General features: G+C 39.4%; 1 protein-coding gene across 2 annotated transcripts in view; it reads left to right on the forward strand.

The window, feature by feature from the left end:
- The window catches only part of WDPCP (WD repeat containing planar cell polarity effector), a 516,387-nt gene that overhangs the window by 8,767 nt on the left and 480,273 nt on the right, over positions 1-27,347 (forward strand). Inside the window, exon 2 of one of the 2 annotated variants that reach the window (XM_086326371.1) lies at positions 23,557-23,686. The exons of the other annotated variant lie outside the window; for it this stretch is intronic. The gene's annotated coding sequence lies outside the window, so the exon portion shown is untranslated. The remainder of the gene's footprint in view (positions 1-23,556; positions 23,687-27,347) is intronic. 2 annotated transcript variants of the gene reach the window in all.

Here is a 27,347-nt window from a genome sequence, read left to right on the forward strand (position 1 = left end):
TAAGTATACATTTAATTCTGCAGAAAACTTACTGGTGTACCACTGTGTCAACATTTGCAAATTGACTGTAAATGATCTTAATCTTAGTGCAGCATGAAGCATGAAGGCTCCGTATAGTAATGCCAGGTAAGTGCTTTTTCACCTGAGACTTCTTTCTCAGCTTCTCCCATAAATAGATCCTAATATGTGTTTTCATTTGAAATCAGAAATGTAACTTTCACTGAAAATGTCGTGTGATGTTTGCATTACTTTTAACTGCAATGTATAAAGAAAACTTTATCCTTCAACTCCATAGTTATTCATCTTGTGCACAGGGAAAATGCACTAAAATGACCTTAAAAACTGTCAATGAAAAAACCCTGTCAGACCCTTACAATCCTATGCCTTTCTCCTCAGCCTAGTCTCTTTCTATTCATGTCATATATTTGTTTTCTGCTTCTCATTCTAATAATAACAGTATTTTTATGCTAGTTCTGTCAAGGTAAGCATTACTTTCTTCTTCTTTTTTTAAATTATTTTTTATTGAAGGATAATTGCTTTACAGAATTGTGCTGTTTTCTGTCAAACCTGAACATGAATCAGCCATACGTATACATATATCCCCTCCCTTTTGAACTTCCCTTCCATCTCCCTCCCCATCCCATCCTTCTAGGTTGATACAGAGCCCCTGTTTGAGTTTCCTGAGCCATACAGCAAATTCCCGTTGGCTATCTATTTTACATATGGTAATGTAATTTTTTGTGTTACTCTTTCCATGCATTTCACCCTCTCCTCCCCTCTCTCCATGTCCATTAAGTCTGTTCTCTATGTCTGTTTCTCCATTGTTGCCCTGCAAGCAAATTCTTCAGTACAATTTTTCTAGATTCCATATATACATGTTAGAATACAGTATTTATCTTTCTTTTTGTCTCACTTCACTCTGTATAATAGGTTCTATGTTCATCCCTCTCATTAGAACTGACTCAAATGCGTTCCTTTGTATGGCTGAGTAATATTCCATTGTGTGTATATACCACAACTTCTTTTTTTTTTTTAATTTTATTTTATTTTTAAACTTTACATAATTGTATTAGTTTTGCCAAATATCAAAATGAATCCACCACAGGCATACATGTGTTCCCCATCCTGAACCCTCCTCCCTCCTCCCTCCCCATACCATCCCTCTGGGTTGTCCCAGTGCACCAGCCCCAAGCATCCAGTATCGCGCATCGAACCTGGACTGGCAACTCGTTTCTTACATGATATTCTACATGTTTCAATGTCACTCTCCCAAATCTTCCCACCCTCTCCCTCTCCCACAGAGTCCATAAGACTGTTCTATACATCAGTGTCTCTTTTGCTGTCTCGTACACCAGGTTATTGTTACCATCTTTCTAAATTCCATATATATGCGTTAGTATACTGTATTTCTGTTTTTCCTTCTGGCTTACTTCACTCTGTATAATAGGCTCCAGTTTCATCCACCTCATTAGAACTGATTCAAATGTATTCTTTTTAATGGCTGAGTAATACTCCATTGTGTATATGTACCACAGCTTTCTTATCCATTCATCTGCTGATGGACATCTAGGTTGCTTCCATGTCCTGGCTATTATAAACAGTGCTGCGATGAACATTGGGGTACATGTGTCTCTTTCCCTTCTGGTTTCCTCAGTGTGTATGCCCAGCAGTGGGATTGCTGGATCATAAGGCAGTTCTATTTCCAGTTTTTTAAGGAATCTCCACACTGTTCTCCATAGTGGCTGTACTAGTTTGCATTCCCACCAACAGTGTAAGAGGGTTCCCTTTTCTCCACACCCTCTCCAGCACTTATTATTTGTAGACTTTTGGATCGCAGCCATTCTGACTGGTGTGAAATGGTACCTCATAGTGGTTTTGATTTGCATTTCTCTGATAATGAGTGATGTTGAGCATCTTTTCATGTGTTTGTTAGCCATCTGTATGTCTTCTTTGGAGAAATGTCTATTTAGTTCTTTGGCCCATTTTTTGATTGGGTCATTTATTTTTCTGGAGTTGAGCTGTAGGAGTTGCTTGTATATTTTTGAGATTAGTTGTTTGTCAGTTGCTTCATTTGCTATTATTTTCTCCCATTCTGAAGGCTGTCTTTTCACCTTGCTAATAGTTTCCTTTGATGTGCAGAAGCTTTTAAGGTTAATTAGGTCCCATTTGTTTATTTTTGCTTTTATTTCCAATATTCTGGGAGGTGGGTCATAGAGGATCCTGCTGTGATGTATGTCAGAGAGTGTTTTGCCTATGTTCTCCTCTAGGAGTTTTATAGTTTCTGGTCTTACGTTTAGATCTTTAATCCATTTTGAGTTTATTTTTGTGTATGGTGTTAGAAAGTGGTCTAGTTTCATTCTTTTACACGTGGTTGACCAGATTTCCCAGCACCACTTGTTAAAGAGATTGTCTTTAATCCATTGTATATTCTTGCCTCCTTTGTCAAAGATAAGGTGTCCATATGTGCGTGGATTTATCTCTGGGCTTTCTATTTTATTCCATTGATCTATATATCTGTCTTTGTGCCAGTACCATACTGTCTTGATAACTGTAGCTTTGTAGTAGAGCCTGAAGTCAGGTAGGTTGATTCCTCCAGTTCCATTCTTCTTTCTCAAGATCGCTTTGGCTATTCGAGGTTTTTTGTTTTTCCATACAAATTGTGAAATTATTTGTTCCAGCTCTGTGAAGAATACTGTTGGTAGCTTGATAGGGATTGCGTTGAATCTATAAATTGCTTTGGGTAGTATACTCATTTTCACTATATTGATTCTTCCAATCCATGAACATGGTATATTTCTCCATCTATTAGTGTCCTCTTTGATTTCTTTCTCCAGTGTTTTATAGTTTTCTATATATAGGTCTTTAGTTTCTTTAGGTAGATATATTCCTAAGTATTTTATTCTTTCCGTTGCAATGGTGAATGGAATTGTTTCCTTAATTTCTCTCTCTGTTTTCTCATTATTAGTGTATAGGAATGCAAGGGATTTCTGTGTGTTGATTTTATATCCTGCAACTTTACTATAGTCATTGATTTTCTAGTAATTTTCTGGTGGAATCTTTAGGGTTTTCTATGTAGAGGATCATGTCATCTGCAAATAGTGAGAGTTTTACTTCTTCTTTTCCAATTTGGATTCCTTTTATTTCTTTTTCTGCTCTGATTGCTGTGGCCAAAACTTCCAAAACTATGTTGAATAGTAATGGTGAAAGTGGGCACCCTTGTCTTGTTCCTGACTTTAGAGGAAATGCTTTCAATTTTTCACCATTGAGGATAATGTTTGCTGTGGGTTTGTCATATATAGCTTTTATTATGTTGAGGTATGTTCCTTCTATTCCTGCTTTCTGGAGAGTTTTTATCATAAATGGATGTTGAATTTTGTCAAAGGCTTTCTCTGCATCTATTGAGATAATCATATGGTTTTTATTTTTCAATTTGTTAATGTGGTGTATTACATTGATTGATTTGCGGATATTGAAGAATCCTTGCATCCCTGGGATAAAGCCCACTTGATCATGGTGTATGATCTTTTTAATGTGTTGTTGGATTCTGATTGCTAGAATTTTGTTAAGGATTTTTGCATCTATGTTCATCAGTGATATTGGCCTGTAGTTTTCTTTTTTTGTGGCATCTTTGTCAGGTTTTGGTATTAGGGTGATGGTGGCCTCATAGAATGAGTTTGGAAGTTTACCTTCCTCTGCAATTTTTTGGAAGAGTTTGAGCAGGATAGGTGTCAGCTCTTCTCTAAATTTTTGGTAGAATTCAGCTGTGAAGCCGTCTGGACCGGGGCTTTTGTTTGCTGGAAGATTTTTGATTACAGTTTCAATTTCCATGCTTGTGATGGGTCTGTTAAGATTTTCTATTTCTTCCTGGTCTAGTTTTGGAAAGTTGTACTTTTCTAAGAATTTGTCCATTTCTTCCACGTTGTCCATTTTATTGGCATATAATTGCTGATAGTAGTCTCTTATGATCCTTTGTATTTCTGTGTTGTCTGTTGTGATCTCTCCATTTTCGTTTCTAATTTTGTTGATTTGATTTTTCTCCCTTTGTTTCTTGATGAGTCTGGCTAATGGTTTGTCAATTTTATTTATCCTTTCAAAGAACCAGCTTTTGGTTTTGTTGATTTTTGCTATGGTCTCTTTTGTTTCTTTTGCATTTATTTCTGCTCTAATTTTTAAGATTTCTTTCCTTCTACTAACCCTGGGGTTCTTCATTTCTTCCTTTTCTAGTTGCTTTAGGTGTAGAGTTAGGTTATTTATTTGACTTTTTTCTTGTTTCTTGAGGTGTGCCTGTATTGCTATGAACTTTCCCCTTAGGACTGCTTTTACCGTGTCCCACAGGTTTTGGGTTGTTGTGTTTTCATTTTCATTCGTTTCTATGCAAATTTTGATTTCTTTTTTGATTTCTTCTGTGATTTGTTGGTTATTCAGCAGCGTGTTGTTCAGCCTCCATATGTTGGAATTTTTAATAGTTTTTCTCCTGTAATTGAGATCTAATCTTACTGCATTGTGGTCAGAAAAAATGCTTGGGATGATTTCTATTTTTTTGAATTTACCAAGGCTAGCTTTATGGCCCAGGATGTGATCTATCCTGGAGAAGGTTCCATGTGCGCTTGAGAAAAAGGTGAAATTCGTTGTTTTGGGATAAAATGTCCTATATATATCAATTAGGTCTAACTGGTCTATTGTATCGTTTAAAGTTTGTGTTTCCTTGTTGATTTTTTGTTTAGTTGATCTATCCATAGGTGTGAGTGGGGTATTAAAGTCTCCCACTATTATTGTGTTATTGTTAATTTCTCCTTTCATACTTGTTAGCATTTGTCTTACGTACTGTGGTGCTCCCGTGTTGGGTGCATATATATTTATAATTGTTATATCTTCTTCTTGGATTGATCCTTTGATCATTATGTAGTGACCTTCTTTGTCTCTTTTCACAGCCTTTGTTTTAAAGTCTATTTTATCTGATATGAGTATTGCTACTCCTGCTTTCTTTTGGTCCCTATTTGCATGGAAAATCTTTTCCCAGCCCTTCACTTTCAGTCTGTATGTGCCCCCTGTTTTGAGGTGGGTCTCCTGTAGACAACATATGTAGGGGTCTTGTTTTTGTATCCATTCAGCCAGTCTTTATCTTTTGGTTGGGGCATTCAACCCATTTACGTTTAAGGTAATTACTGATAAGTATGATCCCGTTGCCATTTACTTTATTGTTTTGGGTTCGAGTTTATACACCGTTTTTGTGTTTCTTGTCTGGAGAATATCCTTTAGTATTTGTTGGAGAGCTGGTTTGGTGGTGCAGAATTCTCTCAGCTTTTGCTTGTCTGAAAAGCTTTTGATTTCTCCTTCATACTTGAATGAGATCCTTGCTGGGTACAATAATCTGGGCTGTAGGTTATTTTCTTTCATCATTTTAAGTATGTCTTGCCATTCCCTCCTGGCTTGAAGAGTTTCTATTGAAAGATCAGCTGTTAGCCTTATGGGAATTCCCTTGTGTGTTATTTGTTGTTTTTCCCTTGCTGCTTTTAATATTTGTTCTTTGTGTTTGATCTTTGTTAATTTGATTAATATGTGTCTTGGGGTGTTTCTCCTTGGGTTTATCCTGTTTGGGACTCTCTGGGATTCTTGGACTTGGGTGATTATTTCCTTCCCCATTTTAGGGAAGTTTTCAACTATTATCTCCTCAAGTATTTTCTCATGGTCTTTCTTTTTGTCTCCTTCTTCTGGAACCCCTATGATTCGAATGTTGTAGTGTTTAATATTGTCCTGGAGGTCTCTGAGATTGTCCTCATTTCTTTTAATTCGTTTTTCTTTTATCCTCTCTGATTCATTTATTTCTACCATTCTATCTTCTAATTCACTAATCCTATCTTCTGCCTCTGTTATTCTACTATTTGTTGCCTCCAGAGTGTTTTTAATTTCATTTATTGCATTATTTATTATATATTGACTCTTTTTTATTTCTTCTAGGTCCTTGTTAAACCTTTCTAGCATCTTCTCAATCCTTGTCTCCAGGCTATTTATCTGTGATTCCATTTTAGTTTCAAGATTTTGGATCAATTTCACTATCATTATTCGGAATTCTTTATCAGGTAGATTCCCTATCTCTTCCTCTTTTGTTTGGTTTGGTGAGCATTTATCCTGTTCCTTTATCTGCTGGGTATTCCTCTGTCTCTTCATCTTGTTTAAATTGCTGAGTTTGGGGTGTCCTTTATGTATTCTGGCAGTTTGTGGAGTTCTCTTTATTGTGGCGTTTCCTCACTGTGTGTGGGTTTGTACAGGTGGCTTGTCAAGGTTTCCTGGTTAGGGAAGCTTGTGTCGGTGTTCTGGTGGATGGAGCTGTATTTCTTCTCTCTGGAGTGCAATGAAATGTCCAGTAGTGAGTTATGAGATGTCTATAGTTTTGGGGTGACTTTGGGCAGCCTGTATCTTGAAGCTCAGGGCTGTGTTCCTTTGTTGCTGGAGAATTTGCTTGGTATGTCTTGCCCTGGAACTTATTGGCCCTTGTGTGGTGCTTGGTTTCAGTGTCGGTATGGAGGCATTTGATGAGCTCCTGTCAATTAATGTTCCTTGGAGTCAGGAGTTCCCTGGAGTCAGGGTTTGGACTTAAGTCTCCTGCTTCCTGTTATCGGTCTTATTTTTACAGTAGTTTCAAAACTTCTCCTTCTATACAGCACCATTGATAAAACGTCTACATTAAAGATGAAAAGTTTCTCTACGATGAGGGTCACTCAGAGAGGTTCACAGGGTTACATGGAGAAGAGAAGAGGGAGGAGGGAGTTAGAGGTGACCCAAATGAGATGAGGTGAATCAATAATGGAGAGAGTAGGGTAGCCAGTAGTCACTTCCTTATGTGCACTCCACAACTAGACCACTCAGAGATGTTCACGGAGTCATACAGAGAAGAGAAGAAGGAGGAAGGTGACAGAGGTGGCCAGAAGGATAAAAGGGGGGAATGAAAAGGAGGGAGACAGATCCAGCCAGTAATCAGTTCCCTAAGTGTTCTCCACCGTCTGGAACACACAGAAATTCACAGAGTTGGGTAGAGTAGAGGGGTTAGGGAGGAGACACAGGCGACCTGGTGGAGAAAAAGGAGAGTCTAAAGGGAGAGAGAGCAGTCAAGCCAGTATTCTTGCTCCCTAGTGAAAAATGAGTCCTGAAGATTGGGTTCTTAAAGGTACAAAATTGGTAACAAATACATAAAAGCAAGAATTAAAAATCTAGAGTAGAGTTTGGAATTTCAAAAATACGATGTTAAAGAAAAGAAGAAGGAAAAGAAAGAGAGAAAAAACAAACAAACAAAAACAAACAAGGTCGTGAAAATTGTAAAGAAAGTACAGGTACAAAATTGATAACTAATACCAAAAAGCAAAAATTAAAAATCTAGAGTAGAGTTTGGAATTTCAAAAATACAATGTTAAAAAAAAAAAAAAAGAAGAAGAAAAATAAAGAGAGAAAACAGACAAACGAAAACAATGTCACAAAAATTATAAAGAAAATACAGGTACAAAATTGATATTATTCAGATATACAATGTTATATAGAAGAAGAAGAGAAAGAAACAAAGAAGAAGAAAAAAAGAAGTCACAGAAATTATATAAAAATAAACTATAGGTACAAAATTGATAACAAATACCAAAAAGCAAAAATTAAAAATCTAGAGTAGAGTTTAGAATTTCAAAAATACAATGTTAAAGAAAAGAAAGAAAAAAAAAAAAAAAAACAAGGTCAAAAAATTATAAAATATATATATATGAAGTTTGCTGAAGAAGAAAAAAATAGGGTCTTTTTTTTTTTTTTGCAAAGTAATAGGTTATAAAAGTGAAAATTAAAGGAACAATAGAGGACTTAAAAAAAATTTTTTTTTTTAATTAAAAAAGAAAGAATGATCGTAAAAATAATAAAAATATATCTAGGACTTTCTTGGTGGTGTTGTGTGTTCAGTTCATTTTTGGCTAGTTCCTTGGTCAGACTTATATTTCTCAAGATCTATAGGCCCCTTCCTATGTAGTCCGTAGTAACCACAGGGTTTTGGTCTATTGCCTGTAGCTTCCAAGGCATTTCCCTCTGTTATATCTTCTTCTGTTTGCTAGTCTCTTCAGTATCTGGTTTCCGCCCTGACACAAAGGGGACGGTGGAGGACACTTTTTTTTTTTTTTTTTTTAGGCTTACTTGTTCAGTCGTGCTGTGGGGAGGGAGGGAGGAATGCTGCAAACAAATAACACTGGCGTGGGCTCGCAGTGCCTCAGCCACCCTGGGTCTGCCCCCGCTCACGGCGCGTGTAGCCTCCCTGTCCACACTTCTCGGGCTCTAGGTTGTTCCGCCGGGAACAATCCGAGGCTGGCCCTGGGCTGCATGCACCTCCCAGGTCCAAGCCGCTCAGGTTCAGGCACTCGGGTAGTCCTCAGAGGCGCAGACTCAGTTGGGCCTGCGTTTTGTGCTCTTCCCAGGTCCGAGCAGCTCAGGTGATGAGGTGTTTGGCGAGCGCCAATGCTGCGACTTACCGCCTCCCTGCCACTCGGTTTTCTGGTTGTAACACCGGCGCACCTTCTCAGGCAGATGTTGACCGTCCAGACCCCCAAGAAGTTTTAGTTAGCAAAGAAGACCGCTTACAGTTTTATAGATAATGTCTCTCTGGGGCTGCGATTGCCCCCTTCCGGCTCTGGCTGCCTGTCACCGGAGGGGGAAGGTCTGCAGCCGGCTATCTCTGTTCAGTCCTTTGTTCCGTGCGCGGGCCTGGCGGTCTTAGGTTAGGGCTGGCTTTTCGCGTGGTAGATATCCCACAGTCTGGTTTGCTAGCCCAAATTATTTTGCTCAGATAGCGCTCAGGGTATTCAGGTCAGATTCTTACTCTCAGCGATGCAGCCCGCGCCGTGCCTCCCTGCCCAGCCCCCGCTTGCTAATGGCGGATGCAGGCGTCTGCGCTGCTTCTCCGCTGGGGGAGTTACCGTAGGGCTCGCAATCTGCGAGTTTTAATTGTTTATTTATTTTTCTCTCCCTGTTATGTTGCCCTCTGTGCTTCCAAAGCTCGGCACAGATTCGGCAGTGAGAAGGTTTCCTGGTGTTTGGAAACTTCTCTCTTTTTAAGATTCCCTTCCCGGGACGGAGCTCTGTCCCTCCCTCTTTTGTCTCTTTTTTTTTTTTTTGTCTTTAATATTTTTTCCTACCTCCTTTCGAAGAGTTGGGTTGCTTTTCTGGGTGCCTGATGTCCTCTGCCGGCATTCAGAAGTTGTTTTGTGGAATTTACTCGACGTTTAAATGCTCTTTTGATGAATTTGTGGGGGAGAAAGTGTTCTCCCCGTCCTACTCCTCCGCCATCTTGGCTCCTCCCCACAACTTCTTTATTCATCTGTCGCTGGACATCTAGGTTGCTTCCATGTTCTAGCTATTGTAAATAGTGCTGCAATGAACAATGTGATACATGTGTCTCTTTCAATTTTGGTTTCCTCAGGGTATATGCCTAAGAGTAGGATTGCTGTGTCATATGGTGGTTTTATTCCTAGTTTTTTAAGGAATCTCCACACCATCTCCCATAGTGGCTGTATCAATTTACGTTCCCACCAACAGTGCAAGAGTGTTCCCTTTTCTCCACACCTTCTCCAGCATTTATTGTTTGTAGACTTTTTGATGAGGGTCATTCTGACCAGTGTAAGGTAATATCTCATTGTGGTTTGGATTTGCATTTCTCTAATAATGAGAGATGTTGAACATCTTTTCATGTGTTTGTTAACCATCTGTATGTCTTCTTTGCAGAAATGTCTGTTTAGATCTTTTCCCCACTTTTTGATTGGGTTGTTTGTTTTTCTGGCATTGAGTTAAATGAGCTGCTAATATATTTTGGAAATTAATCCTTTGTCAGTTGTTTTGTTTGCTATTATTTTCCCCCATTCTGAGGGCTGTCTTTTCACCTTGCTTATAGTTTCCTTTGCTGTGAAAAAGCTTTTAAGTTTAATCGGGTCCCACTTGTTTACTTTTGTTTTTATTTCCATTATTCTAGAAGGTGGGTCATAGAGAGTCTTGCTTTGATTTATATCATCGAGTGTTCTGCCTAAGTTTTCCTCCAAGAGTTTTATAGTTTTTGGTCTTACATTTAGGTCTTTAATCCATTTTGAGTTTATCTTTGTGTATGGTGTTAGGAAATGTTCTAATTTCATTATTTTACACGTAGCTGTCCAGTTTCCCCAGCACCATTTATAGAAGAGGCTGTCTTTGCCCCATTGTATATTCTTGCCTTTGTCAAAATTAAGGTACCCATAGGTGCATGGGTTTATTTCTGGGCTTTCTATCTTGTTCCATTGGTCTATATTTCTGTTTTTGTGCCAGTACTATACTGCCTTGATGAGTGTAGCTTTGTTCTATAACCTGAAGTCAGGAAGCTTGATTCCTCCAGCTCCATTCTTGTTTCTCAAGACTGCTTTGGCTTTTTGCGGTCTTTTGTGTCTCTATATGAATTGTGAATTTTTTTTTCTAGTTCTGTAAAAAAATGCCATTGGTAATTTGATAGGGATTGCATTAAATTTGTAGATTGCATTTGGTAGTATAATCATTTTCACAATATTGATTCATCCTACCCAGGAACATGGAATATCTCTCCATCTGTTTATGTCATCTTTGATTTCTTTCATTAGTGTCTTTTAATTTTCTGTGTACAGTTCTTTTGTCTCCTTAGGTAAGTTTATTCCTTGATATTTAATTATTTTTGTTGCAATGGTGAATGGGATTGATTCTTTAATTGCTCTTTCTGATTTTTCATTGTTTATAGAAATGCAAGTGATTTCTGTGTATTGATTTTGTATCCTGAAACTTTCCTAAATTCACCGATTAGCTCTAGTAATTTTCTGATACTATCTTTAGGGTTTTCTTTGTACAGTATCATGGCATCTGCAAATAATGAGAGCTTTACTTCTTTTCCAATATGGATTCTTTTTATTTCCTTTTCTTCTCTGATTGCTATAGCTAGGACTTCCAGAACTATGTTGAATAATAGTTGTGAAAGTGGACACCCTTGTCTTGTTCCTGATCTTAGGGGGAATGTTTTCAGTTTTTCACCGTTGAGAATAATGTTTGCTGTAGACTTATCATATATGGCCTTTACTATGTTGAGGTAGGTTCCTTCCAAGCCCATTTTTTGAAGAGTTGAGTTTGCGTGAACTCCAGAAGTTGGTGATGGACAGGGAGGCCTGGCGTGCTGCAATTCATGGGGTCGCAGAGTCAGACACAACTGAGTGACTGAACTGAACTGAACTGAGTCATAAATAGGTGCTGAATTTTGTCAAAGGCTTTTTCTGCATCTATTGAGATGATCATATGGTTTTTGTCTTTCAATTTGTTAATATGGTGTATCACATTGATTGATTTCCATATATTGAAATCCTTGCATCCCTGGAATAAACCCAATTTGATCATCGTGTAAGAGCTTTTTGATGTGTTGCTGAATTCTGTTTGCTAAAACTTTGTTGAGGATTTTTGCATTGATGTTCATCAGTGATATTGGCCTATAGTTTTCTTTTTTTGTGTTGTCTTTGTCTGGTTTTGGTATCAGGGTGATGATGTCCTCATAGGATGAATTTGGAAGTGTTCCTTCCTCTGCAATTTTTTGAAAGGGTTTTAGAAGGATAGGCATTAGCTCTTCTCTAAATGTTTTATTGAATTCTTCTGTGAAGCCATCTGATCCTGGGGTTTTGTTTTTTGGGAGATTTTTGATAACAGCTTCAATTTCAGCACTTGTAATTGGGTTGTTAATAATTTCTGTTTCTTCCTGGTTCAGTCTTGGAAGATTGAACTTTTCTACGAATCTGTCCATTTCTTCCAGGCTATCTGTTTTATTGCCATATAGTTGTTCATAATAGTCTCTTGTAATTCTTTGTATTTCTGCATTGTCTGTTTAATCTCTCCTTTTTCATTTCTAATTTTGTTGATTTGATTCTTCTCTCTTTTTTTCTTTATGAGTCTGGCTAAGAGTTTGCCAATTTTGTTTGTCTTCTCAAAGGACCAGCTTTTAGTTTTATTAATCTTTCCTATTGTTTCTTTCATTTCTTTTTCATTTATTTCTGCTCGGATCTTTATGTCTTTCCTTTTTCTAATTTTGGGGTTTTTTCTTCTTCCTTTTCCAGTTGCTTTAGGTGTAAAGTTAGGTTGTCTATTCAATATTTTTCTTGCTTCTTGAAGTAGGATTGTATTGCTATAAACTTCTCTCTTTTGCTTTTGCTGCATCACAGAGGTTTTGAGTTGTCATGTTTTCATTGCCATTTGTTTCTAGAAATTTTTTTATTTACCTTTTCATTTCTTCAGTAATCTGTTGGTTATTTAGAAACATGTTTAATCTCCATGTGTTTGTGTTTCTTACAGTTTTTTCCTTGTAATTGATATCTAGGCTTATAGCATTGTGGTCGGAGAAGATGCTTGATACAATTTCAATTTTCTTAAATTTACCGAGGTTTGATGTGTGACCCAAGATGTGGTTTATCCTGGAGAATGTTCCATGTGCGATTGAGAAGAAGGTGTATTTGTTTTCATTTGGATAGAATGTCCTGAAGATATCAAAGAGATCCATCTCATCTAATGTATCATTTAAGACTTGTGTTTCCTTTCTAATAATAACAGTATTTTTATAAGTGGCACTGCTACTTCTGCTAAGTTGCTTCAGTCATGTCTGACTCTGTGAGACCTCATAGACAGCAGCCCACCAGGCTCCTCTGTCCCTGGGATTCTCCAGGCAAGAATACTGGATGGGTTGCCATTTCCTTCTCCTTTATAAGTGGCACAAAGAGGTTAACTAACTCACCTGAGAATGCACAGCTATTAAGACATAGAACCAGGATTGGAACCTAAGCGGTTTTACCCTAGATTTCATGCTCTTAATGACCACATCACTTTTGGTATAATATCAGACACATGGAGAATTCAGTAAACACCTATCTTCTTACTGTTAGTCTTCAGCCCCCCATCCTTTTGTGAGAGGAACTCCAACAGCAGGTCTATTGCTAAATTACTCTAGAACAAGGTTTGTTCCTATTCTGCTTTCTGGTGGTCAGACCAACAGCTCTTTAGAGAATGGGGGCATGCCCCATCACCATGATGGAGAACTAGTCATAGGGTCAGTCACAAAATCATTTAGCTAAAACTGGAATTGAGCATATAAAGGAATCCCCATCAGAAAGTGTGAAGAACAACTGTTTTACTTATATTACTGTCAGTTGCTTTTAAGAAAAAAAGAGAAAGTGACTTATTTTCCTGGGTAAGGTTTTATGTGGATATATATGAAAATATATATAAAAAATATATATATTTTAATCTTATGAAAATACCAGACCATGTTCCTAACTTCATCTCTAACCCAAATACTTTCAGCAGAGAGAGTTATCGGTGTTAACACAAAGGAGAAGTGGAAATAATCTAAAATGACAAATGACCCAGATAACTTTTTTTTTTTTTTTTTACTCTTGAATGCAATCAGAGACTCTATGCACTTGTTACCAACAGTCTCAGACTGATGAGAGTTTGTGGCTTTGTTGAATAGCTTTGTGGCTTTGTTGAATAGCAGAATGGAACAGGCCAAAAGAGAATCCAGTTGATAACTGAGAATTGCAATTATATTTCTATTATTGAAACATATATACTTCATTCTAATAATACTAATACTTTTAATCTATGATTATTACATAAAGTATATTTGGGTAAACACTAAATATTTTGGGGCTTTCCTGGTGGCTCAGATGGTAAAGAATCCACCTGCAATGCAGGAGATGTGGGTTTGATCTCTGGGTCAGGACGATCCCCTGGAGAAGGAAATGACAACCCACTCCAGTATTCTTGCCTGGAGAATTCCATGGACAGGGGAGCCTGGTGGGCTATAGTCTGTGGAGTTACAAAGAATCAGACACAACTGAACAACTAACACTTTCACTTAGATATTTTTACTTTCCTCAAATGGGGCTTTAAGCTTGAGTGCCTCCTATGTGCCAGACACTGTTCTTGGTGCTTAAGATCCAAAGTGAAGCAAAGCAAAAGGACAAAGCAAAGTTCCCACCCTGCAGGGACTTTATATCTAGCTTTTGAGTAACTAAGCAGTGATTTTTTTTTTAAATTGGAGCTCACATTCTGTATTTATCAGTTGAAGATTGTGTGTTTGATATACAAGAGTAAGGCATAAATTTTTATTACAGTTCCAAATTACTAAACATTTTTTGTTCTCTTGAGTTCATTTAAATAATATATGCAACAATGAAGAAACAGAATAGTATAGAAAAAGATAGCATGGAGTGACCCTGTCTTCAGTTCAGTTCAGTTCAGTCACTCAGTCGTGTCCAACTCTTTGCGACCCCATGAATCGCAGCACACCAGGCCTCCCTGTCCACCACCAACTCTCGGAGTTCACTGAGACTCAAGTCCATCGAGTCAGTGATGCCATCCAGCCATCTCATCCTGTGTCATCCCCTTCTCCTCCTGCCCCCAATCCATCCCAGCATCAGAGTCTTTTCCAGTGAGTCAACTCTTCTCATGAGGTGGCCAAAGTATTGGAGTTTCAGCCTCAGCATCATTCCTTCCAAAGAAATCCCAGGGCTGATCTCCTTCAGAATGGACTGGTTGGATCTCCTTGCAGTCCAAGGGACTCTCAAGAGTCTTCTCCAACACCACACTTCAAAAGCATCAATTCTTCGGTGCTCAGCCTTCTTCACAGTCCAACTCTCACATCCATACATGACCACAGGAAAAACCGTAGCCTTGACTAGATGGACCTTTGTTGGCAAAATAATGTCTCTGCTTTTGAATATGCTGTCTAGGTTGGTCATAACTTTTCTTCCAAGGAGTAAGTGTCTTTTAATTTCATGGTTGCAGTCAACATCTGCAGTGATTTTGGAGCCCAGAAAAATAAAGCCTGACACTGTTTCTAATGTTTCCCCATCTATTTCCCATGAAGTGATGGGACCAGGTGCCATGATCTTCATTTTCTGAATGTTGAGTTTTAAGCCAACTTTTTCACTCTCCTCTTTCACCTTCATCAAGAGGCTTTTTAGTTCCTCTTCACCTTCTGCCATAAGGATGGTGTCTTGGGACAATTTAAACCCAGTCTTAGGAGATCCTGTCATCACCCCAGAGATAGTAAAAAAGAAAATGGTAAACAAGTTAGAACTATGGCTGTAAATTTTTTTACTGTTTAGGTTGGCGCAAAAGCAATTGTGGTTTTGCATTGTTGAACTTTGCAATTTGATATTGGAATACATTCTTAAATTAATGTGGTTATGTTATACATCATTTTAATGCACATTTCTTGTTTTTTTTTTTTTTGCTAATGACTTACTACTTACTGTTTATATTTATTTTGGACTATAAAGAATATGTTAGACAAAAAGCAAGTTTGAGTGATTTTTTAAAATTCAAGTTCAATGTGGGTTACAAAGCAGTGGAGACAACTTGCAGCATCAACAGTGCATTTGGTTCAAGAACTGCTAACAAGCATATAGTGCAGTAGTGGTTCAAGAATTGCTGCAAAGGAGATGAGAGCCTTGAAGATAAGGAGCATAGTGCCCAGCCATCGAAAGCTGACGATGACTGAGAGCAATCATCAAAGCTGATCCTCTTAAAACTACACAGGAGCTGCCGAAGAACACATTGTTGACCAATGTTGATATTCTACGGTTGTTTGGCATTTGAAGCAAACTGGAAAAGTGAGTGCCTCCTGAGCTAACCACAAATCAAAAACATTGTTGTTTTGAAGTGTTGTCTTCTCTTATTCTGTGCAACAACAGCAATCCATTTTGCAATTGGTTGTGATGTGTGACAAAAAGTGGACTGTATCCAACAACCAGCAATGACCAGCTCAGTGGTTGGACCAAGAAGAAGCATCAAAGCACTTACCAAAGCCAAACTTAAAGGTCATGGTCACTGTTTGGTGGTCTGCTTCCTTTCTGATCCACTGCAACTTTCTAAATCCCAGCGAAATCATTACATCTGAGATGTATGCTCAGCAAACTGATGAGATACACTGAAAACTGCGACACTTCCACCCAGCATTGGTCAACAGAAAGGGCCCAGTTCTTCTCCATGACAATGTCCTACTACAGGTCACACAACCAGTGCTTCAAAAGTTGAAGGAGGGCCTTCTCCAGTGGTCCATTGGTTATGAATCTACCTTGCAATGCAAAGAATGCAGGTTCAATCCCTGGTCAGGGAACTAAGATCCCACATGTTGTGGGGCAACTAAATCCACATGCTGCAACTAAGATCCCACACAGCCAAATAAGTAAATAAATAATTTTTTAAAAGTTGAATGAATTGGGCTACAAAGTTTCACTTCATCCGCCATATTCTACCTGACCTCTCTCACTAACTGACTACCACTTCTTCAAGCATCTTGCAGGGAAAACTCTTCCACAACCAGTAGGAGGGAGAAAGTGCTAAGAGTTTGTTGAATTCCAGAGCATGAATTTTTATGCTGAGGGATAAACAAACTTGTTTCTGTTTGGCAAAAATGTGTTGATAATATTGGCTCATTTTTTGATTAATAAAAATGTTTGAGCCTAATTATAATGATGTAAAATTTGTAGTCCAAAACAGCAATTACTTTTTCATCAACCAAATTCTGAAAATTCTTTTTTACTTTTGTACCCCATGTTTTGAAAAATTCAATGCTTTAAACAAATCCAATTTATTAAGTAATCATAGATTTATTTCCCCCTGTATATACTATTTCTGCCACTTCTGCAGAAAAACCCAGAAACAGATTGAGCGCCGGCATATTCATACTCAGTCCTCAGATAGTAATGCCCAATTTGCCACCCTAGGAGCCCTTGTTTTAGGCTGTTGTGTGTGTGTGCGTTGTGCACTTGCAGAGGTAGAAGGTGGTACTAGAAGTCAGTTCAGTTCAGTTGCTCAGTCGTGTCCGACTCATTGCTACCCCATGAACCGAAGCACACCAGGCCTCCATGTCCATCAGCAACTCCTGGAGTCCACCCAAACCCATGTCCATCGATGCCATCCAACCATCTCATCCTCTGTTGTCCCCTTCTCCTCCTGCCCTCAATCTTTCCCAGCATCAAGGTCTTTTCAAATGAGTCAGCTCTTCGCATCAGGTGGCCAAAGTATTGGCCTTTCAGCTTCAACATCAATCCTTCCAATGATCACCCAGGACCGATCTCCTTTAGGATGGACTGGTTGGACCTCCTTGCAGTCCAAGGGACTCTCAAGAGTCTTCTCCAACACCACAGTTCAAAACCATCAATTCTTCAGCACTCAGCTTTCTTTATATACTAATTCTCATATCCATACATGACTACTGGAAAAACCATAGCTTTGACTAGATGGACCTTTGTTGGCAAAGTAACATCTCTGCTTTTTAATATGCTGTCTAGGTTGTTCATAGCTTTTCTTCCAAGGAGCAAGCATCTTTTAATTTAATGGCTGTAGTCACCATCTGCAGTGATTTTGGAGCCCCCCAAAATAAAGTCAGCCACTGTTTCCACTACTTCCCCATCTATTTGCCATGAAGTGATGGGACTAGACACCATGATCTTAGTTTTCTGAATGTTGAGCTTTAAGCCAACTTTTTCACTCTCCACTTTCACTTTCATCAAGAGGCTCTTTAGTTCTTCACTTTCTGCCATAAGGGTGGTGTCATCTGTGTATCTGAGGTTATTGATATTTCTCCCAGCAGTTTGATTCCAGCTTGTGCTTCTTCCAGCCCAGCATTTCTTATGATGTACTCTGCATATAAGTTAAATAAACAGGGTGACAATAAACAGCCTTGACCTATTCCTTTTCCAACTTGGAACCAGTCTGTTGTTCCATGTCCAGTTCTAAACTGTTGCTTCTTGACCTGCATACAGATTTCTCAGGAGGCAGGTCAGGTAGTCTGATATTGCCATTTCTTGAAAAAAATGTCCACAGTTTATTGTAGTCCACACAGTCAAAGTCTGTGGCATAGTCAATAAAGCAGAAGTAGATGTTTTTCTGGAACACTCTTGCTTTTTTGATGATACAACAGATGTTGGCAATTTGATCTCTGGTTCCTCTGCCTTTTCTAAATCCTTCTTGGACATCTGGAAGTTCGTGGTTCACGTACTATCAAAGCCTGGCTTGGAGAATTTTGAACATTATTTTGCTAGTATGTGAGATGAGTCTAATTGTGCGGTAGTTTGTGCATTCTTCGGCATTGCCTTTCTTTGGATTGGAATGAAAACTGACTTTTTCCAGTCCTGTGGTCACTGGTGAGTTTTCCAAATGTGCTGGCATATTGAGTACAACACATTCACAGCATCATCTTTCAGGATTTGAAATAGCTCAACTGGAATTCCATCACCTCCACTAGCTTTGTTCGTAGTGATGCTTCCTAAGGCCCACTTGACTTCACATTCCAGGATGTCTGGCTCAAGGTGAGTGATCACACCATCATGATTATCTGGGTCCTGAAGATCTTTTTTGTATAGTTCTTCTGTGTATTCTTGCCACCTCTTAATATCTTCTGCTTCTGTTAAGTCCATACCATTTCTGTCCTTTATTGCGTGCCATCAGAACAAGACCCAGTTTCCCCCTCAGTCAGTCTCTCCCATTGGGAAGCTTTCATAAGATTCTTACCCTTATCCATCAGAGAGCAGACAGAATAAAAACCACAATCTCAGAAAACTAAACAAATTGATCACATGAACCACAGCCTTGTCTAACTCAATGAAACTATGAGCCATGCCTTTGTTGCTGCTGTTGCTAAGTCGGTTCAATCGTATCTGACTCTGTTCAACCCCATGGACAGCAGCCCACCAGGCTCCCCGATCCCTGGAATTTTCCAGGCAAGAACACTGGAGTGGGTTGCCACCTCCTTCTCCAATGCATGAAAACGAAAAGTGAAGTCGCTCAGTCGTGTCCAACTCCTAGCGACCCCATGGACTGCTGCCCCCCCCCCAGGCTCCTCTGTCCATGGGATTTTCCAGGCAAGAGTACTGGAGTGGGTTGCCATTGCCTTCTCCGATGAGCCATGCCTTTAAGGCCACCCAAAATGGATGGGTTATGGTGAAGAGTTCTGAAAAAACATGATCCACTGGAGGAGGGAGTGACAAACCACTTCAGTATTCTTGCCTTGAGAACCCCATGAACAGCCTAAAAAGGTCACTGTCTCAGCCCCCAGTAATTGAATATTGCTACTGGACCTAAGCTCTGCTTTTGGCTCTGACATCTGGTTCCTCATCTTGGCTTGACTTCTAGGATCACTCTTGGTATCCTCTTGTTTGAATGACTTCTAATGACTGTGAAGCCCATCCAGATTGCCACCCTCTGTGCTTGGCATGGCTTGTTCCCTCAAGGCCCAGTCTTGGTACTGTTAGGACTCACCCTTAGTGTTTCAGTAGGTGAAGTCCTTGTTGCATAAGGATATGACCCAGTGACCTCCCAAGGGTCCTCCAAATGGCTTGTGTGAAACTGGAAACTTCTGCCTACCCAGAACTATGCTTATAAACTTTTATAACCCCAGTATCAACATGGAGCTATATTCCTCCATGGTGACAGAAAACAAGTGTGTGCCAGAGCCTCTGTAGTCCATGGCTGCCTTTTGTCTAGAAGTTCCTTTTCACTCAGAAGGACTGGTTCTGAGTGTTTATAATATTCTATTTTTAAAAATTGTATTTCAGATATGCTTTGAGGTAAACCCATCTTATGTCTTGTCCAAATTCTCTATTTCATTTTTCATAATTTATCTTCTATTTTCTTGATGAGTATGTTCTTTCTTTCTCCCTTCAAAATGAGCCAATTACAATTTTCCACTTGAAAATAAATTTCATCATGTTTTGTTTCCTGTTTTCCAGCCATTTGTTTTCTAAATGACTCAGATCTAGCTGAGAATTTTGGTAGCAGCTCCAAAGTATGATGCACTGTAATTCTCCTGGAAGGTGAAAAGTGAAAAGTATAGGAGCAAGCCTAGCCTTTGACCTGAGGCTCTAACACTAGAATCTTACAACCGAGTGTATCATGTGATTTTGACTGATCTACAGGCTGACATTTTCCCGCACCAAAGAGGTATTCAGAGACTTCAGACTTGGTAAATCACCACCATAACCTCTGTGCCATACAGACCCATAAAAGTAATAAATGCGAGTGTTGTGAGAATTACTTGTTATTCAAATGTTTAAGTTTATGGCCTTGCTTGCATTATTGTTTTATGAAGCAACAATAAGTTTTTATAACATATTTCACGCTTAAAGAAGTGTGGAGATGTCAATTTGATCTAAATATCAAATTACTACCAGAATGAGATTACAGGATATTTTTTGCAGAGTGCTAATGTGAACATCATCACAATATATTTATTATGTTAACTGGGCTTACATATTTGGGCAGCCTACCTAGTTTTGTGGACTGAACACTAGATTGGCAGTAAAGTTCTCCTGAATTCTAATTTCAGTTCTACTGCTCATTGGCTCTGGGTCTGTTGTTTCTTTGCCTTTGGCCTTGTAAAACGTAAAAGTAGGAAAAGAATAAGGCATGGCCAGTTGAGTTCTTAATATTTAATTTGAGGAATTGTTACCTGCAGGGCCAGTTATTATTTTCTCATAAAGTACTCATGGGGCAGTGTGTTAATGGCTCCTCCGCCTTGTTCCCTGGCCTCCCCTTGGCCCTTTACCACATGCTCCATCTTCTCCCTAACAAAGGCATTCTTGTGGTCCATAGAACAGTAACCACTATCCTAGGAACCAAATAAGTGAACAACTCAAATACATTCTGGGTTTGTTTGCCTATTTATTCAGATAGCACTTAACGCTTCTTTTCTAAAGTTAGGTGATTTTGGACTACAATAAAAAGGTTTACAATAATGATAAGAATCCCACAGATGATCAAGTTAAGAACTAGTATTCTTTTACCCAGAGAATGCAAAACTTATCTGAGTTGGGGATGAGCTTATTGCAATCTGCTTCAACTGTTTGAAAGATTATAGTTTGAATAATGTTTTTGTTCCTTATCCCTACTAAGATTAGGACAAGAAAGTAATCATGAAGGAATTATGTTACATACAGGTAGAGAGGTCTGTTAAGTCATCAGACAGGTAGATGCCTTCTCTAAAGAGAAAAAACATTCTGATCTGTGCAGCTTTCCTAGAGTCAGAGAAGTGAACTGTCACTTCAGAACTCATCACGTCCATCAGTTTCCCAGAGTTTAAATACCTCCTAAAGAAATGTGGTAGCCCTCCTTGGTGCCTTATTTCAGGCTCTTTTAATCCTTGCAGCGAGAACACATTAATGCTGAATAGAAGCCTATCTGTATATTTAGACTTATTTCCTCTTTCCTTTGAAAGAGAGGACAGATAATCACCATTCCATGTGATTCTGTCCCTTAAATACTAAATCCCTATATCATTGTCTTCTTCCCCCACCCCCCTGCCCCGAGTCCTCACTGGTCTGTTTCCCAAAGACTTAATTACCATTGCTGCCCCTCTGATTTTATGGTGAATGGCGATTCTGACACCTCTGACCCTGAGAAGCAGAGAATTCTTGGCTTTATCTTTGCACTAAGAATTTAAATGCAGTGGAATGTACAAGTAGAAATAGGTCATTTTTCTTCTGCACATCACCAATTGCAAGATTTTTTTCATAAAAAGCAGAGTATCAGTTTTCAATTGAAAACACATTTTTGTAAAGCATGAAAAAAATGGAATCTCAAGTGCCGTTGCTGTCAGAAAGATGAATGCATCTTCTATTTTGAAGTAGCTGCCAACAAATATGAGGACTAGGTATCATTTCTCTCCTTCGTGAACTGTCAGGCTCCTCTTTATGAATCTGGCACATTACAAGTGGCTGAAGTAGATTCTCATTGTCAGTAACTGGTCCAAACCCTTGTTTCACTATCTATGATTTACAGTCCTGTTGCCTTGGATCAAAGGATATTCTGAGTTGTATAGCACATAATGCAGATAACTTTTATTAAGGTGAAATTCACATAATATAAAATTAGCCATTTTATAGTGAAGAATCTAGTGGCATTTAGTACATTCACAATATTGTATAACTAGCATTTATGCCAAGTTCTACAATATTTTCATTGCCCCTTTAAGAAATCCCGTACTGGACTTCCTTAGTGGCACAGTGGATAGGAATCTGCCTTTCAATGCAGGGAACACATTAGTCTGGGAAGATCGTATGATGATGTTGAGCAGCTCAGCCCATGAGTCACAACCACTGAAGCCCACGCTCCTAGAGCCTGTGCTCCACAAGAGTATGTGCATGCTAAGTCACTTCAGTCATGTCTGACTCTTTGCAACCCTATGGACCATAACCTGCCAGATTCCTCTGTTCATGGGATTCTCCAGGCAATAAAACTGGAGTGGGTTGCCATTTCCTACTCCAGAGAATTTTTCCAACCCACGTATTGAACCCATGCCTCTTATGTCTCCTGCACTGGCAGGCAGGTTCTTAACCACTAACGCCAAAGAGAAGCCACTGCAATGGGAAGCCCACGCCCTGCCACAAAGAGTGGCCCCTGCTTGCTGCAACTAGAGAAAGTCTGTGGAGAGCAATGAAGACCCGGCACAAGTCAAAAAAAAAAGGCAATCCCATACCTCCCTCCCTCCAGATTTTGGTGACCATCAATCTGTTTTTTTGTCTTATAGATTTACCTATTCTGTAAATCCTATCAGTTCAGTTCAGTCGCTCTGTCGTGTCCGACTTTTTGCGACCTCATGAATTGCAGCACACCAGGCCTCCCTGTTCATCACCAACCCCCGGAGTTCACTCAGACTCACGTCCATCGAGTCAGTGATGCCATCCAGCCATCTCATTCTCTGTCGTCCCCTTCTCCTCCTGCCCCCAATCCCTCCCAGCATCAGAGTCTTTTCCAATGAGTCAGATCTTCGCATGAGGTGGCCAAAGTACTGGAGTTTCAGTTTTAGCATCATTCCTTCCAAAGAACACCCAGGACTGATATCCTTTAGAATGGACTGGTTGGATCTCCTTGCAGTCCAAGGGACTCTCAAGAGTCTTCTCCAACACCACAGTTCAAAAGCATCAATTCTTCAGTGCTCAGCCTTCTTCACAGTCCAACTCTCACATCCATACATGACCACTGGAAAAACCATAGCCTATAGAATGTTGCTTTTGTATCTGACTTCTTTCACTAGACACAGTGTTTTCAAGGTTCGTCCACATTGTACCATTATCAGCACCTCATTCCTTTTCTTATGACTGAATAATATTCTGTTGTATGTGCCTGTGTACATACTAAGTTGCTTTAGTTATGTCCAGCTCTTTGCAATCCCATGGACTGTAGCCCATCAGACTCCTCTGTCCATGAGGAATGCGTGGGTTGCCATGCCCTCCTCCATCTGTTATATGTGTACACCATAATTTGTTTATCCATTCATCTATTGATGGGTTGTTTCCCCCTGTTGGTTATTGTGAATAATGCTGCTATGAAATTCATATACAAGTATTTGTTTGAGTACCTGTTTCAATTCTTTTGGTTATATACCTGGGATGGAACTACTGGGTCATAAAATAAATTCTGTTTAACCTTTTAAGAAATTGATAAACTCTTTTCCATTTACTTCTGAAGGGAAAACCCATGGCATTAATACAATGAACATTATCTTAGCAGGAGAGCACATCCCTGTGAGCCTCTAAGGAGAATTTTCTGAAGAATCAAAGGGCATAAGTTATTGACAGCAAAGGTGTTTTAGCCAACTGACCTCTGCTCCTGGACAGACAGAACTAAAGCAACAATCCAGGTAAGTTTCTGCTACGTGAATTCTTTGAAATACTTCCATCAGTGCAGATCTATTGCCCTTTGGCCGCATTTGTACTATAATTAACCACAAAGTCAATTAAGAGAATTGCTTTAAGGGAAGAAGCCAATTCTGATGAGGTCTATTCTGAGAAAAAAAAATCTGAAAAACAATTTAAAGTTGCCAGAAGTCAGGTTTGTGCCCTTTCAGCATAAGGACCCATACTTTGAATGTTTGACTAAAATTAATTACCATTAATTAATTACCAGTTAGTTTTCACATAAGAAGACATCTGCCTGTTTTCCTAAAAGCTGTTGCTCTGCTGTGGGCAAAGTGGTATGAAGACTAATCTAACTTGCCTGTTGTAGAAATAGACTGGACTCTTGAAAGCCCATGCCTGTGTTCAGTTTTCTGACTGTCCCCATAGACATTTCCTTTTGTGATATTGATATTAAAGATATAGTAGATACTGAATGGTAGACAGCCAACACCTATCCTGCAGTGCCAATAAAAGGGCACTGTTAGGATGTCTGACCTCTTGATACAGGAAACACTTTGCCATTCCTGTAACCACATGCTAGTCAGGATGAGCAATGGAATCACAACCTTAAGAGAGTTAACATGAACTAAATTAGAAACAAAAACCCTCCTCTTCTTTGCAGGTTTTATTCAAGTGAATATAGTTGACATAATGTGCCCAAATAGTACACCCAGAAAATGAACTCATCCATCAGGGATCTTGCCATGTTGTAATTCAGAATTACTCCTCAGAATTACAAAGCCATTACAGTCTGAGTGACATGGTTGCCAGAAAATGAAACCTCAGAACACTGCATAGCCTGAGTCAGAGGAACTGCTCCTTGGCTGCTAATCCACTGTGTCTATAATATTTCAGCCTTGATCCCTGATCCTTTGCTGCTTGAGTCACATGCTCTTGGAGATAACTTCAAGTGTAAACAGAAAGGTCGAAAGAGTACAGGGAGGCAAGGCAGCCGTGCAGATGCACTCTTTGGTCAGATGTCACGGGAACAGATTAGGTACATCAGACTACATGGGGTCTCCCTCCCTCACATGGCAAAAAACTCCTTGAAGAGAGCTCATAAGTTCCTGGGAAGAGAGGAATGTTTATGCCTGTGGAGAAACAAAATGTCCCTGAGGTAGAATATTTGAACCCAGTCATACATAATTGGTGGTAGTGGACAGGAGAAAGCCTGACATTTCAGACTCTAACCATATTCAGGAGGATCTGTTTCATAGGAGAGTTTATGTTAAAACCTTATGTCTCAATTTCTCTTTATCCCAGGTTATCATCTTGAGATGCTAAGCTGGCTGGACCCCTCAAGTTCGATTAACGTTTTCCAAGGACAAGAGAAATTATTTTTCCTATGAGAGTTGATATTTATTCTCAGTAATTTCTCTTCTTGAGCTTTTACAGAACTCTTAATATATGAAGCTACTCTTCATACATTTAAAAATCTGGAGAAATGTATCTGATCCAAAGTAATAACTCATAACAATATTTTTAGATGATACCTGGGTATACTGCTTATATAAACTGAGTCCAGGCTTCATGTTATGTTAGAGTTTGTCAGGTGATGTTCTTTTAGCTGGCACATAGTGCCCTTGCTTCTTGGCAGAGCAGAGGACAAGTTCTCAGTAAACGTGCAAGGTTCATATGACTAACGAGAGTTGGTTTGGCCGCTAATGAGATTCTAAGTTCCTTTAAACCAAAATAGGAATCAGGCATCACATCAGCCCTGTGACAGCTTCAAGAACTATTCCTGTCTCTAGTACAGGGAAAAATGAATTGCAGAACCTCAATGAAAACAAAATCCATGAATATTGCCATACCCATCTAATCTTGCATTCTGACTGAAGCAGAAGTTCAAAGGGAGTTTTGTGGAAGGGAACCTTGATTTCTGCAGTATCAGTCCTCAGGAATATATTTCACTTTCCATAAGTAAACTGCTATCAGTCCACTAGAGATAGGGTTTACCTGACCCTTTGGAAGCTATTTCTGTAACCAATGTATTCCTAACTTTGCAGTCTATGACTTACAGTGGAAAGTATCCTTTAATTTTATACTAAAATTATGACAGCATTCTCTCCTACCGGCCTGTGTGCTGGAAATTCACTTCTCTCAAAGTGCCCTCAATAATATCTGAAACCTTGTTTGTACTACCTTTGTTGGTATATAAAGCTTTCTGAAATAGAGCTGTCTCTGTGTCCCCTCTGGCCTTCTCCTTGCTGCTTTGACCTTCAGGAATGTTCTTCTGTCATGGACTTAGTTCTCCCCACCAATGCCCACTGTTGCCCCCACTTTATCTTTGGGAAAAAGAAACTCTTCCCTTTGGCCCAAAGAGAGCATCCTGATAATACTCCCCACTTTTCAGTGTGGCTAAGAAGTAGAGACAAGGCTTTTCCAGGCTAGGGGTGCCTTACCCCAAGACCTCAAGTACTGATTATTTTCTTCTCTGAGCTGCTGTTGTCTATATTGCCATTCCGGACAAAACCAGAAGCTTAATTATGCTACTGCCCTGAAAATAGCTGACCACCTGCACAAACCTGCTCTTCATATTTCAAGGTCTAGGGACAAATGGATCCTTGATCCAGAGACACATGGAAGCACCTCCTTCCACAGTATGTAGTATCATTTTTTTCCCTACATGGGGATTAACCATGTCTCAAGATTATTGATGGTGGAAATATTTATTCTCTAAAAGCAAAGGCCTATATTCACTCAACCACCAAGCCCAACCGGTATCCCCTGGTTCCAATAATACAATCTCAAAATGATACACAGTGGCCAAAGTCAGGGTCATCTCTTTTAACCATGGTCACATTTTTACATTTGTGCTTTCTACTATTACTATTTCTTGGGTGCCAGGATCTCTAGATGCAATATGTCTGGACATGGATTGCATACTCCATGCAGGCAATTGAAGGAAGTTAGTAAATGCACTGTTTACAAGATATGGGCAAGGTTTATAGACATCAGCAAGGGATAAAGCAGTATGTGGGGAGCACAATGGGGAGCTGTTACTGCCCACAAGTCTTAAGTGGGCAAGGGAGGATATATTTCCCAGAACCCAGAAAGACTATGAAGAGAGCTCTCTGACAAGAGTGGCAGCTTGCAGTAGATAGACTCAGCCAACCCTGCACACCATGGTAGAGAAGGAGCTGAGGAACAAATATCCCAACCTCATTCCCCTCCATCTCCCAGTCTCCTGCCCCCGGGCTTCTCATCACCACCTCACTGGCCAAACCCAACCCTGGCCAGAGGGAAAGGGAGTTTGTTGATACTGTGCATATTAGTCAGCCTCCCAGGGCCAAAGCAGGGCAGAGAAGGATAACGATTAGACATGAAGAGGCAAAACAAGGTGTCTAGGAAAACTACTTCTTTAACAGCTTTAATTTTTCTATTTCGTAGAAGTTTCATAAAATGTTCTAATATTAGTATAAGTATTCTACCAGTAAACTCACCTCTTCTTTGCCTCTTGATTTCAAAACCCTAAACCATATGCCCAAAAGTCATTTCTTTACCAAATGTAATATCCCTAATGATTATTGTTGGTCCCTACACAGCAGCAGCCCTTGCTCCCCAAGCATTTTATTGTATTTCTGTGCTCCTTCTGAATCTCTCTCATGGTTTCCTTAAGGTGCA

The sequence above is a fragment of the Bos grunniens genome, chromosome 11 (assembly GCF_055505025.1).
Source record: "Bos grunniens cultivar Pamir isolate PY7600 chromosome 11, Bosgru_T2T1.0, whole genome shotgun sequence".
NCBI lineage: Eukaryota > Metazoa > Chordata > Mammalia > Artiodactyla > Bovidae > Bos > Bos grunniens.